This window comes from Carettochelys insculpta, chromosome 3 (genome assembly GCF_033958435.1).
Source record: "Carettochelys insculpta isolate YL-2023 chromosome 3, ASM3395843v1, whole genome shotgun sequence".
NCBI lineage: Eukaryota > Metazoa > Chordata > Testudines > Carettochelyidae > Carettochelys > Carettochelys insculpta.
In genome coordinates, this window is record NC_134139.1 from 196371093 (window position 1) to 196384148 (window position 13056).

General features: G+C 48.4%; 1 protein-coding gene and 1 long non-coding RNA gene across 2 annotated transcripts in view; one reads left to right on the top strand and one right to left on the bottom strand.

The window, feature by feature from the left end:
- Positions 1–1686: 1686 nt before the first annotated feature.
- Positions 1687–10105, bottom strand: LOC142010609 (uncharacterized). The gene is made up of 3 exons (XR_012644844.1): positions 9103–10105; positions 6478–6622; positions 1687–2479 (listed from the first exon to the last, which is right to left on the bottom strand). It is a non-coding gene; the product is annotated as an uncharacterized LOC142010609 (long non-coding RNA).
- A 100-nt stretch (positions 10106–10205) lies between these two features.
- The window catches only part of PLA2G7 (phospholipase A2 group VII), a 31912-nt gene continuing 29061 nt past the window's right edge, over positions 10206–13056 (top strand). Inside the window, exon 1 of the mRNA XM_074989004.1 lies at positions 10206–10334. The gene's annotated coding sequence lies outside the window, so the exon portion shown is untranslated. The remainder of the gene's footprint in view (positions 10335–13056) is intronic.

Sequence of the window (13056 nt, forward strand, 5' to 3'; positions counted from 1 at the left end):
TGGATTCATGACTGAAGCCAGACACTTTGGCCCCCACTCTGCCTTGGATTCTTCCACTGTTTCTTCACCTGTGTGAATTCATCTGTGTGAAGGTATGAGTGCAGGAGGGCGTGAGTGTGTGTGGCGGGAAGGGGAGATGCTTGAAAGCTAGTTCCCTTTTTCCTTTAACCCAATAGTGGCATTTATTAAAAGACATATCAGTGTAATCCTGGGGTGGCCTCTCTAGTGTCATATTAAAGTAACACCTGGTACATACTGATTTTCCCTGGTGTACCCCTGCCCCACACCCAGGTGTCGTCCCACCTTACATATTGCCTGTTCTACTCTCCCCAGACCTTCCCATGATGCATACCTCCCCCAAAGAAAGGTGACTCAATCTCAGTCATAGCATTAATCCTGGGCCCCAGCACCCTTGTTACCCTTACGGTTTTGGATAACAAGGTATATATATCCCCCATTAGAAGAATAAATCTGATTCCCGCCCCCCGGGTATCTATGACCTGTGAGGATAGGCTCGAAAAAGAAAGGAAACAGACTCAAGTTAAGGTGTAAACAAGGTAAATCGTACTGAGGGATTTGTTACAATAAGAGGGAAAAATGGGGAAAACCCATTGCAGACTAATAACATTTAACTAATCGATGAAAGTGAACAGTAAAACCAACCCCTTAAATCCAAACTGGATAACATGTGAAAATAAACTGGTAAGTTATATCCCAAATTATGGTTATTTCACCACTCTGTTGGACTGGAGTTGACAGGGTCAGAGGGAAATTGCCCAGGACCTTCTACCTTTGGGCTGATTTAGAGCCTGCAGGGAGGAACGCTGGAGGAGTCCCATGTTGGTAGTGCTGGAACCCCAAAGAGGATCACAGGTAGATGACAGACAGGATGGTAAGTAGTGGATAGGCTGTCCTGTACCAAGTTGGTAACCTGCCTGTACGCTGCTGCTCAGACGGACAGCATGGACTCTCAGGCAGCGTCCAGACATATAAAGCCTCAGGGGTGGGGAAAATTCCACAGGGGCCAGAAGAAAAGGTGGTAAATAGCTGGTTCTTGTTTACTCGTTTGAGGAGGCCCCCTGCTCCTCTCTGGTCAAAGGTCACATGACTTGTTTACTCCATTTTGTTATACCATCTCCATTTTGTTATTACATAAATCACCACATTGATTATTATATTAATATACTATACACTACATAGCTGGTATTTACTGCCGTGAGGTCAGCCTACACCCCAGATCTTCCCTCACTGCACCCCCCCCAGCCCCTTCTGCTGCCAACTCCTTCCCACAACCTCCACATTTTATGCCCAGGACCCCAAATCTCTCCATCACCTGTGCTGTGGGTGGGGGCTGTGTGGTTTTTTTGGCTGCTGTCAGCTCACTGCTCTTTTGCCAGACTCTTCTGTTTCCATATCCTTCCCCTCGCAAGGCAAGGCAGCAGTTCCATGCCCCGGGGCCCCTAATTCCTTCCCCTGTCCTCCTTCCTGTGGAAAAATCCTCCTCTGAGGTGCTTCATATGTCCCTGTACATGGGCTGTGGTGTCTGTGTGGTCCCTCTGCACCCTGACCAGATGGCCCAAGAAACCAAGCATTTAAATTAAACAATCTGCTTTGTCAGCAGTGGTGACATGCTTCCCCCACAAACTCCAATAAAATCATCAAAGAATTTATTCAAAGTTCATTTATTAATAGGTTTACAATAGGCCTCAGAATACTGTATAGGCAAAAGCATAGAGGGTAGCCGTTAGAAAATGACAGTTACAATTAATATTCGGCAGGCTATGAATATGTATGAAGTTATGGTTTGAAATGTTTCAAACTGATTGGTCAATTTAGAATCCTTATACATATGTAGTAGTCAAATACCCCTTTGATACATTGTGGCACTGAGGAGGATCTAGCAGGCAGAAGTTGTCAAACAGGTCCACCCAGGCTGCATATATTCTGGGGAGCAGCGCTGCTTGGGGCAGTGCGACGCTGACCCTGGAGGAGAGAAGAACAGAAAAAGGAAGACTGCAACAAAGGACTGAGTTAAGAGCCAGACTTTGCCAGTGGCTGAATCCTCGGGCGGAAGAGCAGAAGCTGAAGTGTCGTGTCAGTCGTCGCTCGCTAGCCGCCGTGGGCTGCCAAAGAAAAGAAGAGAAGACCAGAAGAGCTCCAGCATTGAGAACTAAAATCACTAAAGGCTCCAGTGCTTCGCCTAGAGAGTTCGCCCGGCAGACCGCACCTTCCGGTGCCCTGCACGGGGGAACTGCGGCAGCAGCCCCGCACTTTAAACCACCGACCCTTGCCTGGGCTGGTGGTTGAATTTAAGGCTGTTTTTCTCTTCCAAGGGGTTTTTTGTTAAACCAAGCTGGCCTTTTTCTCCTTGGCTTCCTTTTTCCTTCTTTCTGTCAGGCCTTGCACGGCGCTGTACAAGCGCGCCTGTGCTGGCCATCACTTCCTAGCTCCTGTGCCAAGAGACCTGCAGGCCCAGCGCCTAGACACAGAGCGGGAAGAAAGAGGTATAAAAATACTGGTTAGAAATAGAAGTGATTAAGTTGCTGTAGAATATGAGTAAGCTAATGTGTAGTTTTTATTGCTGCTGCTGTATTTTTGCATGTTGTTATATGTGCTAAGTGTTCGTACAGCAGACTAGTATAGTGGGCTGGGACTTCCCCAGACTCTACTCATTGCGGCTTACATTCTGTAAACCCTGTATTCTAATACTTAATGTAAAACGCAGGAGGCCAAATTCAACGGCCTAGCCTAAGAACAGTTCATGCAAATAGAAGACTGGAAAGGTTCATGTCTTGTTATTATTAAACTACATTGAATAACAGCTATTAGCTCCCCTCTGTATAGAAGGGTTGAGTGGCTAGGGATAAGCCAATAAAGGGTAAACCCTGGTAAAACTTTAATCCCGTTTTGGGATAAAAAGGTCTGCAATAAAGGGCTGTTCATAAGAGGGCAGTCGAAATAGGCAGCACCTAAGGGGACAACCTCTCAGAAGGAAACCCCGCACTATTTTCAGGGCTCTCCCCTGCTAGGCCAGCAGGGCAGCCCAATTAAATAAACAAGAGATAAATAGCTTAGTCAAAGGCAGGCAAATTTCTCTTATAAAAATAAGATCTGCTCCCCTGAGGTAGTCGGCCTAGGGTTGAGCGACCCAGCGAACCTAAGGAAGAGCTGGGAATAACTAAATAAATAAAGTATTAGCTCTGTTGTAATCTCTGCCCTTTCTAGCACGACAAGAAGACCATTCCCCTCGGTTCACTTTAGTGAGCGACAGGAAAGGGTTAGATAGATCATATTAATATCACTACACATTGTCTAAGGGCTAAATGCTGAAGAAGAATAAGAAATCCTGTGTTAGTGTTGGAATAGCAGGGGTAACCTTAGATTTGTAAGCTAGGATAGTAGTGTTCCACATATCCTTTTTTCTTGGCTCAAATAAATTCCCTTGTTTTTGTTCAAGAATAAACCGGTCTGTCATTTTTTCCAGGGCAACTCGCTTAATTGCATTATGGTCCAGTCACACAACCTGAATAACCCCCTTGAGATCAGACCCATCGTGATACACGGCAGGGTTGCGGGGTAAAAATCCTGGGAGCGCTGGGTAAAGGCCTTTAAGTCACTGGTGCTCTGGCCTGACAAGACTGACGTGTTATAATTTATTCATACGTCACGCGGTCTTGCAGCTCCCGTCACTTCCTTACTCCAGGCCCCAAATCCCCACCCCGCTCTCGCCCTCTCACCCTGAGGGTCCATATGGGGGCTGTATATCTTGGGGGTTTCTCAGTTCATTCTCCTCCAACTGCCAATGCAAGGGTACCCCCATGTTCACAACTGGCCAGGGCATCTGGAATCTTTGCTCCCTGCTCTGCAGGGGGAGCATAGGGGGAAATTGGGTCTGGGGGCATCTTGGAGGGTCTCTGGGTAATGACAAGCCATCCAAGGTTACAAATGGGTTACAAATGGGTCCCACTATCATACCGGGATACAAATGTTACAAATACAAAGGTTACAAATGGGTCCCACTATCATACCGGGATATAAATTATATCGGAAAGACAGAACAAGTCGTGCGGGTGGCAGAGTGGTACTATATGTGAAGGATAATATAGAATCAAATGAAGTAAAAATCCTAAAGGAATCAAAATGTTCCATAGAATCATTATGGATAACAATCCATTCCTCTAATATGAATATGGCATTAGGAATATATTACCGACCACCTAACCAGGACAGTGATAGTGATGCTGAAATGATAAGGGAGATTAGAGAGGCTATCAAAATAAAAAACACAGTAATAATAGGAGATTTCAATTATCCCCATATTGATTGGGTGCATGTCACCTCAGGACGGGATTCGTAGATTAAATTTCTTGATGCCTTAAATGACTGCTTCTTGGAGCAGCTAGTACAGGAACCCACAAGGGGAGAGTCAATTCTCGATCTAGTCTTGACTGGAACGCAGGATCTGGTCCAAGAGGTAACTGTTACTGGACTGCTTGGAAATAGTGACCACAATATGATAACTTTTAATATTCCTGTGTTGGGAAGAACACCGCAGCGGTCAAACACTCTGGCATTTAATTTCAAAAAGGGGAATTACACTAAAATGAGGAAGCTAGTTAAACAGAAACTAAAAGGTAGAGTAATTAAACTAAAATCCCTGGAAGCTGCATGGAAACTGTTTAAAGACACCATACTAGAGGCCCAACTTAAATGTATACCCCAAATAAAAAAACACAGTAAGAGATCTAACAAAGAACCACCATGGCTAAACAGACATGTTAAAAAGGCAGTGAGAGAGAAAAGGGCAGCTTTTAAAAAGTGGAAGTCAAATCCTAGTGAGGAAAATAGAAAGGAACATAAACACTCCCAAATTAAGTGTCATAATGTAGTAAGAAAAGCCAAAAAAGATTTTGAGGAACAGCTAGCCAAAAATTCAAAAAACGATAGTAAAATGTTTTTTAAATACATTAGAAGCAGGAAGCCCACTAAAAAAGCAGTGGGGCCCTTGGACGATAAAGATATAAAAGGAGCGATCAAGGAAGACAGTGCCATTGCGGAGCGATTAAATGATTTCTTTGCTTCAGTCTTCACGGCTGAGGATGTTACAGAGGTTCCTAAATCTGAGCCAGCCTTTTTAGGTGACAAATCTGAGGAACTCACTCAGATTGAAGTGACATTAGAGGAGGTTTTGGAGTTAATTGATAAGCTGAATAGTAACAAGTCTCCAGGACCAGACGGCATTCACCCAAGGGTTCTGAAAGAACTCAAATGTGAAATTGCGGAGATATTAACAGTGGTTTGTAACCTATCCTTTAAATCCACTTTGGTACCAAATGACTGGAAGACGGCCAATATAACGCCAATATTTAAAAAAGGCTCTAGAGGAGATCCTGGCAATTATAGACCGATAAGTTTAACATCAGTACAAGGCAAATTAGTAGAAACACTAGTAAAGAATAAAATTGCAAGGCACGTAGAAGAGCACGAATTGTTGGGCAAAAGTCAGCATGGTTTCTGCAGAGGGAAGTCGTGTCTAACTAATCTATTAGAATTCTTTGAAGGGGTTAATAAACATGCGGACAAGAGGCACCCAGTGGACATAATATACCTAGATTTCCAGAAAGCCTTTGACACGGTCCCACACCAAAGGCTTTTATGTAAATTAGGTGGTCATGGGATAGGAGGAAAGATCCTTTCATGGATCGGGAATTGGTTAAAAGACAGAACACAAAGGGTGGGAATAAATGGTAAATTTTCACAATGGAGGAGGGTAACTAGTGGTGTTCCCCAGGGGTCAGTCCTGGGACCGATCCTGTTCAACTTGTTCATCAATGATCTAGAAAATGAGGTAAGCAGTGAGGTGGCAAAGTTTGCAGATGACACCAAGTTGTTCAGGACAGTCAAAAGCAAAAGGGATTGTGAAGAACTACAAAAAAATCTCAGCAAACTGAGTGATTGGGCAGCAAAATGGCAAATGAAATTTAATGTGGGTAAGTGTAAGGTAATGCATGTTGGAAAAAATAACCCAAATTACACGTACAACATGATGGGGTCAAATTTAGCTACGACAGATCAGGAAAGGGATCTTGGAGTTATAGTGGATAGTTCTCTGAAGACATCCATGCAGTGTGCAGCAGCAGTTAGTAAGGCAAATAGGATGTTAGGAATTATTAAAAAAGGGATTGATAATAAGACAAAAGATATCATACTTCCCCTATATAAAACTATGGTACACCCACATCTTGAGTACTGCGTGCAGATGTGGTCTCCTCACCTCAAAAAAGATATATTGGCATTAGAAAAGGTTCAGAAAAGGGCGACTAAGATGATTAGGGGCTTGGAACGGGTCCCATATGGGGAGAGGCTAGAGAGACTGGGACTTTTCAGTTTGGAAAAGAGGCGATTGAGGGGCGATATGATAGAGGTAGATAAAATCATGAATGGTGTGGAGAAAGTGAATATAGAAAAATTATTTACCTTTTCCCATAATACAAGAACTAGGGGACACCAAATGAAATTGATGGGTAGTAGGTTCAAAACTAATAAAAGGAAATTTTTCTTCACACAGCGCACAGTCAACCTGTGGAACTCCTTGCCTGAGGAGGCTGTGAAGGCCAGGACTCTATTAGGGTTTAAAAAAGAGCTTGATAAATTTTTGCAGGTTAGGTCCATAAATGGCTATTAGCCAGGGATAAAGTATGGTGCCCTAGCCTTCATAACAAGGGCAGGAGATAAATCACTTGATCATTGTCTTCTGTTCTCCTTCTCTGGGGCACCTGGCATTGGCCACCGTCGGCAGATGGGATGCTGGGCTGGATGGACCTTTGGTCTGACCCAGTATGGCCATTCTTATGTTCTTATGTTCTTAATTACCTAATGGTCCATCTTCTGTGTTTCAGAAGCTACCAGAACCTTGTCGGCGCAGTGTGTATGTATGTCGGTAGTCTGTGCATGTTGTAGAAAGTGAGTCAACAAGGTTATTTGGACTCCACTACTACAGTAACAGAGAGGTAGCCATGTTAGCTGGGATTCTAATAAAACAAACCATCAGTCATGCAGCACTTTGAAGACTAACAAAATAACTTATTAGGTGATGAGCTTTTGTGGGGCAGACCCACTTCCTCAGATCTGGAGATACAACATTTCGTCTGTGTCTACACAGGCACAAATCTTTGAAACAGCCATATTTCAAAGATTACTAATGAGGTGCTGAATTGAATATTGAATAAAACCTGGTGGTGGGTTGGGGCTGTGGCGGGTTGGGGCTGTGGCCAGTGGGGGGCGTGTCAGGCTGTGGTGGATTGGGTCTGTGGAGCTGGCGGGGTACGGCTCAGGCTGCATCAGGTTGGGGCTGTGGAGCTGGCGGCGGGGGGTCAGATTATGGCAGGTTGGGGCTGCAGAGCCAGCGGGGGTGGGGGTCAGGCTGCAGCAGGTTGGGCCTGCGGAGCCAGTGGGGGTGGGTGAAGCTATGGCAGGTTGGGACTGGAGCAAGCACAGTGTCAGGCTGTGGTGGGTTGGGGCTGCATGGCCAACAGGGTTTCAGGCTGAGGCGGATTGGAGCTGCAGGGAGGCGGGGTAAGGCTCATATTAGTGGGGGAGTTTACTCTTCTAGTGAACTAAGGTAAATATACGTGTACCTCGTTTTAGCGAGCACTCGTAAGTAAAGTACTCATTTACCGAGGGATGAGTGTATAGGGGAGTACGTGACGCCAATTGCTGCAGAAACCCAAAAACCAATGACACTTCTGTGACTTCATATGGCAACAAGATATGACTTCTCTGAGATGCACATCTCCAGTATCATCTTAATAAATGCCAAGCACTTATCTCGCATTTTTCATCAGTAGTTCTCAAAGCATTTTACAAAGGCGCTCAACATTATTATCCCCATTTTATATCTGAGGAAACCACACATACTATGAAGGCAAACCAGCTGTCATGTAGCACTTCACAGACTAACAAAATAATTGTTTAGGTGATGGGCTTTCATGGGGCAGATCCACTTTCTCAGATCTGGAGACCAGTACAGAACTGATGGTTTTATAATACAGAGATAAAAAACATTGAAATAAAAATTGTGAAATCAGATAAATAAAACTGAAGAGGAGAGGGGAGGGAGGCGAAATACGAAGCGTCCTGCCTGAGATCATCATAGGTATGAAAAGTAAGGAGACTGTCTTTGTCATGTGTGAGGTAATTTCTATCTGTATTAAGACCACGAGTCAAAGTAATGAATTAGAGCACGAACTCCCATTCACAGGTCTCCCTTTGTTATCTGCTGTTAAAGTCACTTTGTGGTAGGACCTATATTTCCAGGTCTTTAACAGAATGGCCCGCTCCACTGAAATGCTCACTGACAGGTTTATGTGTATTCACATTCCCAGTGTCTGCACTGTGCCCATTCAATCTTCGGTGACGTGTTTTTCCAGTTTGTCCACTATACACAGCAAAGGGGCGTGGCTGGCACGAGATGGCATATATAATATTAGTCGAGGTACAGGAACATGAGCCCAAATTCGTTACATTGACTCTTGGCCTTAATAGAGATAGAATTACCTCACAGTCTCCCTACCTTTGATACTTGTAATGATCTCAGGCAAGACACTTAGTATGTTGCATCCCTCCCCCGCCTTCAGTTCTATGAAGCTGATTTGTCAGTTTTATTTCAATTTTCTTTTTTTTGTTTGTTTGTTTGTTTTTTAAGATCTCTGTATTATAAAGCCATCCGTTCTGTACTGGAAGGGGTGTCTACGGCTGTGTCTACACGTGCCCCAAACTTCGAAATGGCCATGCAAATGGCCATTTCGAAGTTTACTAATGAAGCGCTGAAATGCATATTCAGCACTTCATTAGCATGCGGGCGGCAGCGGCGCTTCGAAATTGACGCGCCTTGCCACCGCGCGGTGAGTCCAGACAGGGCTCCTTTTCGAAAGGGCCCCGCCTACTTCGAAGTCCTCTTATTCCCTCTTTGGCGTGTAGCCACGACGGGCGCTATTTCGAGGTTAGTGCCGCTACTTCGAAGTAGCGTGCACGTGTAGACACAGCTAAACTGTCCCCAGCCTTTAATCCTCTCCAACCCCCTCAACCCCAAGGTTCACTTACCTTTCAAAAGCAGCGCCCCATGTTGCCACTCCTTCCCCGAGTTAGGAGCGCTTGGAACGAATCAGAGACTTTTCAGTGTATTTCAATGGGAATGTAGCGTCCCTCTTATGAGTTTTTGCCGATGAGCAGAAAGTTGGGAACCCATTGTACTGGTACAGGGAGGGATGAGTGTATTCCCCTCCCACGCCGCTATTGTCCTTGCGGAACCTGTTTCTTGAATAAACAGTCCCCAGAGCTGTCAGTCTAGGACTTTTTACTGACATTAAATTTTACCACACAAACTATGTGCTCAGTTGGCGCCGGCTCCCATTCAGCTCTAGAGCTGGTCCAAAAAGAGGGAGAAATCTGGAAAACGCTTGCAAGTTTCGATCTCGTTCTCAAACGAAAGGATCATTCCAGTGCCTGCCAGCTTTCCAGTCCAGGGCGCCCTGAGAAATAGCCATACACGCTGGGCGTGGGGCTCACCATCCCAGAGCACATCCTCGGCCACGCTCCCAGGAAGCAGTCTGCGAGGTCTGTGACGTTCAGACTCTCCCCATCCACGTTACCTCCTAGGGGCTGGAACTAGGGGCGCTACAGCACCCCCAGCTGGAGCTGGTTTCCATCCTAGGGGTTTACGGCTTGGTTCAGTGGCTCACAGCACCCCCCCTACCCCATGGTTCCAGCGCCCGTGCTGTGACACACAAGACCAGGACTCGGCTGGGACACACAAAGTGCCATGTGGCCCTGACTTGGAGCCGAAAGCTGCTCTGGCGGCGGGGGTGCTGGAGCAATGTATGCAGTGGGTGGGGGGAGGGGGCTCAGGCCATTGATCAAAACTGCAAGCGCTGCATATGATGGGAACCGCTGCAAAACGAGGGTGCAGCACCGCCCCCCGCACGTTAGCTCCAGCCCCTGTGCTCACCTGCCCGCATGCAGCCGGAGCTACGGAGGCAGCATTGGAGCCTTTGCTGGGGATCTCAATGGCGGACTCGCCGCTTCCCCTGGAAAAGGCCCCTCTGTGATCTGCCCGGCGGGGGCCGCTGCGCGAGGAGGAGGAGCAGCAGCAGCAGCTCCGCGTGCGCGAGGAGCCGGGCACGACACGCCCCTGCCTCCTGTGGCGAGCAAGTCAGCGCCCGGCGGCCGGAGAAACACCCCTGAGCAGCCGTCTGCGAACGCCCCACCGGGCTCCGGGCTGCCCCGGCAGAGGGACCCGGCGCAGCGCAGCCGCTCCCCGGGATCCGGCGCAGGAGGTGAGGGGCGCGTGGAGGGGCAGACTGAGGGGGGAGGGGGCTCTATGAAGGGCTCTGGCAGCCTGGTCGGAGCGCAGCGGTCCCGGCTGCCGTCTCCCCCTTCCAGGCCAGAGCGCCTGGTCCCCCGCCCAGAGGCGGCGTCCTCGTGCAGCTGCCGCGCCTCTAGCCTGACTCGTGTGTTCCCCCGCTCCTTGCCCCTTCCCCTGCTCCCCGCCCCCAGCCTGGCATTTCACCCCGCCCCCTGCACAGACCAGCATCTCCCCATCTCCCAGGGCGACTCCGGCCCCCCCCCGGGATCAGTGTGCCCCCCTCTGCCACCCCGTATTGTGCCCTACCTGCTGGGAGGGGAGAGTCCGGCCGGTTGGCCTGGCAGGGCGGACAGGCTTGTATCTCGTGGATATGCAGAGCGGGTTGGAGTAAGGGTGGGTGAAGGCGTCCGGGAGCCGGGGAAAATACTTTGTTCTGGCTGGGGTGTGTAAACAGGGAAAAAGCCTGGGAGTTCAGAGGACTTTACATTGCACCAAACTGTGCACAAAGTACCCAGCCTTTCATGGCAGTGGCACCCGGATAATATTTAGGATGGGGGTGCTGAGCTGTACCCACCTGACCCCTGTCCCCAATCCTCACTCGCCCAGGCGGGGGCCGCAGCTGGGTGTGGTTGCATAGCTGACAAGTTGGGATCCTGGGGGCTGCAGCAGAGCCTCCAGGGCTGGGGACAGAACCCCCAGAGCCAGCAACCTGGACCCCCCCAGAGGCAGCAGCGCTTGTGGCCAGCAAGGTTCCATCTAATCTTTGCCATCCATGTGTGGATTTTTTCCATCTGGGTGCAGAATAATTTTTAAGTGCACCACAGCACGTGTGAATGTGTACTGCCACTAGAAACAAAAAAATTAGCTGTGGGGCCTGCTAATCAGATGAATGGCATTGAATCTCTCCCGAGCAAATGCACAAGAGCATGGCTTACAAGGAGCACTGGTGACCAGAACCCCAGGCGAGGGGCCAACAGTTGGGGCTGGTATTCTGGGCAGCAGTAGGGCCCCTGGATGTAGGCTGAAGGCTGGGTCTTGAGTGTGGGGTGCAAAATCGGGGGGGGGGTTACTGCAGAGCTCCCTGCACCCCTACTGTGGGCACCTATAGCATATGTCATTGGTGTGTGAGCAGGTACTGGGAGTGGAAGCTACTGTAAATAGAAACAGGGGCAAAGGTGTCCGCTGGATTTACAGCGGTTATATTATTTGTGTTCCCATAGTACCTATGAACCTAACTCCTGGTTCATACCCCATAGTGCTAGGCACTGTACAAGCAGAACAAAAAGATGAGCTTCCAATCTAAGCACCAGACACAAAACAGCAGATGGGTGTAAATAAGGGGTGTCCAACTTTTGTTCATTGGAGGCCACATGGCAGTTTTGTACATGTTCCAGGGGCTGAACACAAAATAGCCCCAATTCACCACCACCACCACGCCGCCCCCCAGGCTTAACCCCCCTTTGCAGCCCCAAACTGCCCCCCATCAATCCCAGGATTAAATTACTCAGGAGCTCTGTGTGCTGCTACCCCCACTCCCCCCCGCTGCTCCTTTGCCGGTCTGTCTCCTCTTCGCCGTGGCTGCACAGCTCCTCCCAACCTTCCTACTCCCCCCCACAAACATTGCAGCAGGGGCAGCTCCCAGCACCCTGCCTCACTGAAAGAACAGGACTCAATTTAATTGATGTAATGGCTGGATCCCTCCTGCCAGCTGTCAAACCAATTAAATTGAGTTCTACTCTCGTATTTCTCCAACTTTTTTTATAAAGTGCCTATTTTCAAAAAAAAAAAAAAAAAAGTAAGTAGCCCCAGTACCTACAATTTTCAGGCATGCAAAATCCACAACCCACCCTCCCCATCTAGGCAGACCCAGCCCTCCACTTTAACTCAATTCCCCCCATTCCCCCAGGGCCAAGCACCCCCAGCCCCCCTAGTTTAACCCAGTCTCCCACTCCTGTCCTCCAGAGCCAGCCTCGCCCCCCACTATAATCCAATGCCAGCAACTCACTGGAGCCGCTGCTGCCGCCGCCGCCACCATCGCCACTTTCACATGCTTCACCCTCCATGCGCTGGGGAGGGACGTGTGTGCTGAGCAGCACACGGTGCTCCTGTGGCTCTGAGCATTTTATTGCTCAAAGAGCCGCATGCGGCTCCACACGTACCCACTGCTGCTTCTCTCTTCCCCTGCTGTGCTGTATGGGAGCCAGAGGAAGAGTCAGGTGGCAGAGGCGGGAGCTGCCAATGGCTCCTTAAAGAACCACATGCAGCTTGGTGCTGCTCAGCTGCTTTTAAAAAGGGTGCCGCTGCTGCCTCCGCGGGCTGCATTCTGGCCCACGGACCGTGTGTTGGACACCCCAGTGTAAAATGACAGGTGGGAGAAAATGATGAGATATTGCTCAGCATGGTAGGCAGTGGAGTCAGCAGGTCAGCTGCTTCGCCTTAATCAGATTGTAGCAGACATCATAGTAAACGAGCATTTTAAGGCGTGATATGAATGACTATGATGTAGTGGCCGATCTCAGTAGATCAAGGCTGATTTACACCAGCTCAGAATCTGTCCCTCTGTGGTGTTTTGTTAAGAGTGGCGTGTGTGAATGTAATCTGAAGATGCATTAATCTGCAGTATTAGAATGGTCCTTTACTCACTTCAGTGCCCAAATGTGGGCTACAAGGCTCCCAAAGAAGAAGGAAGTTGT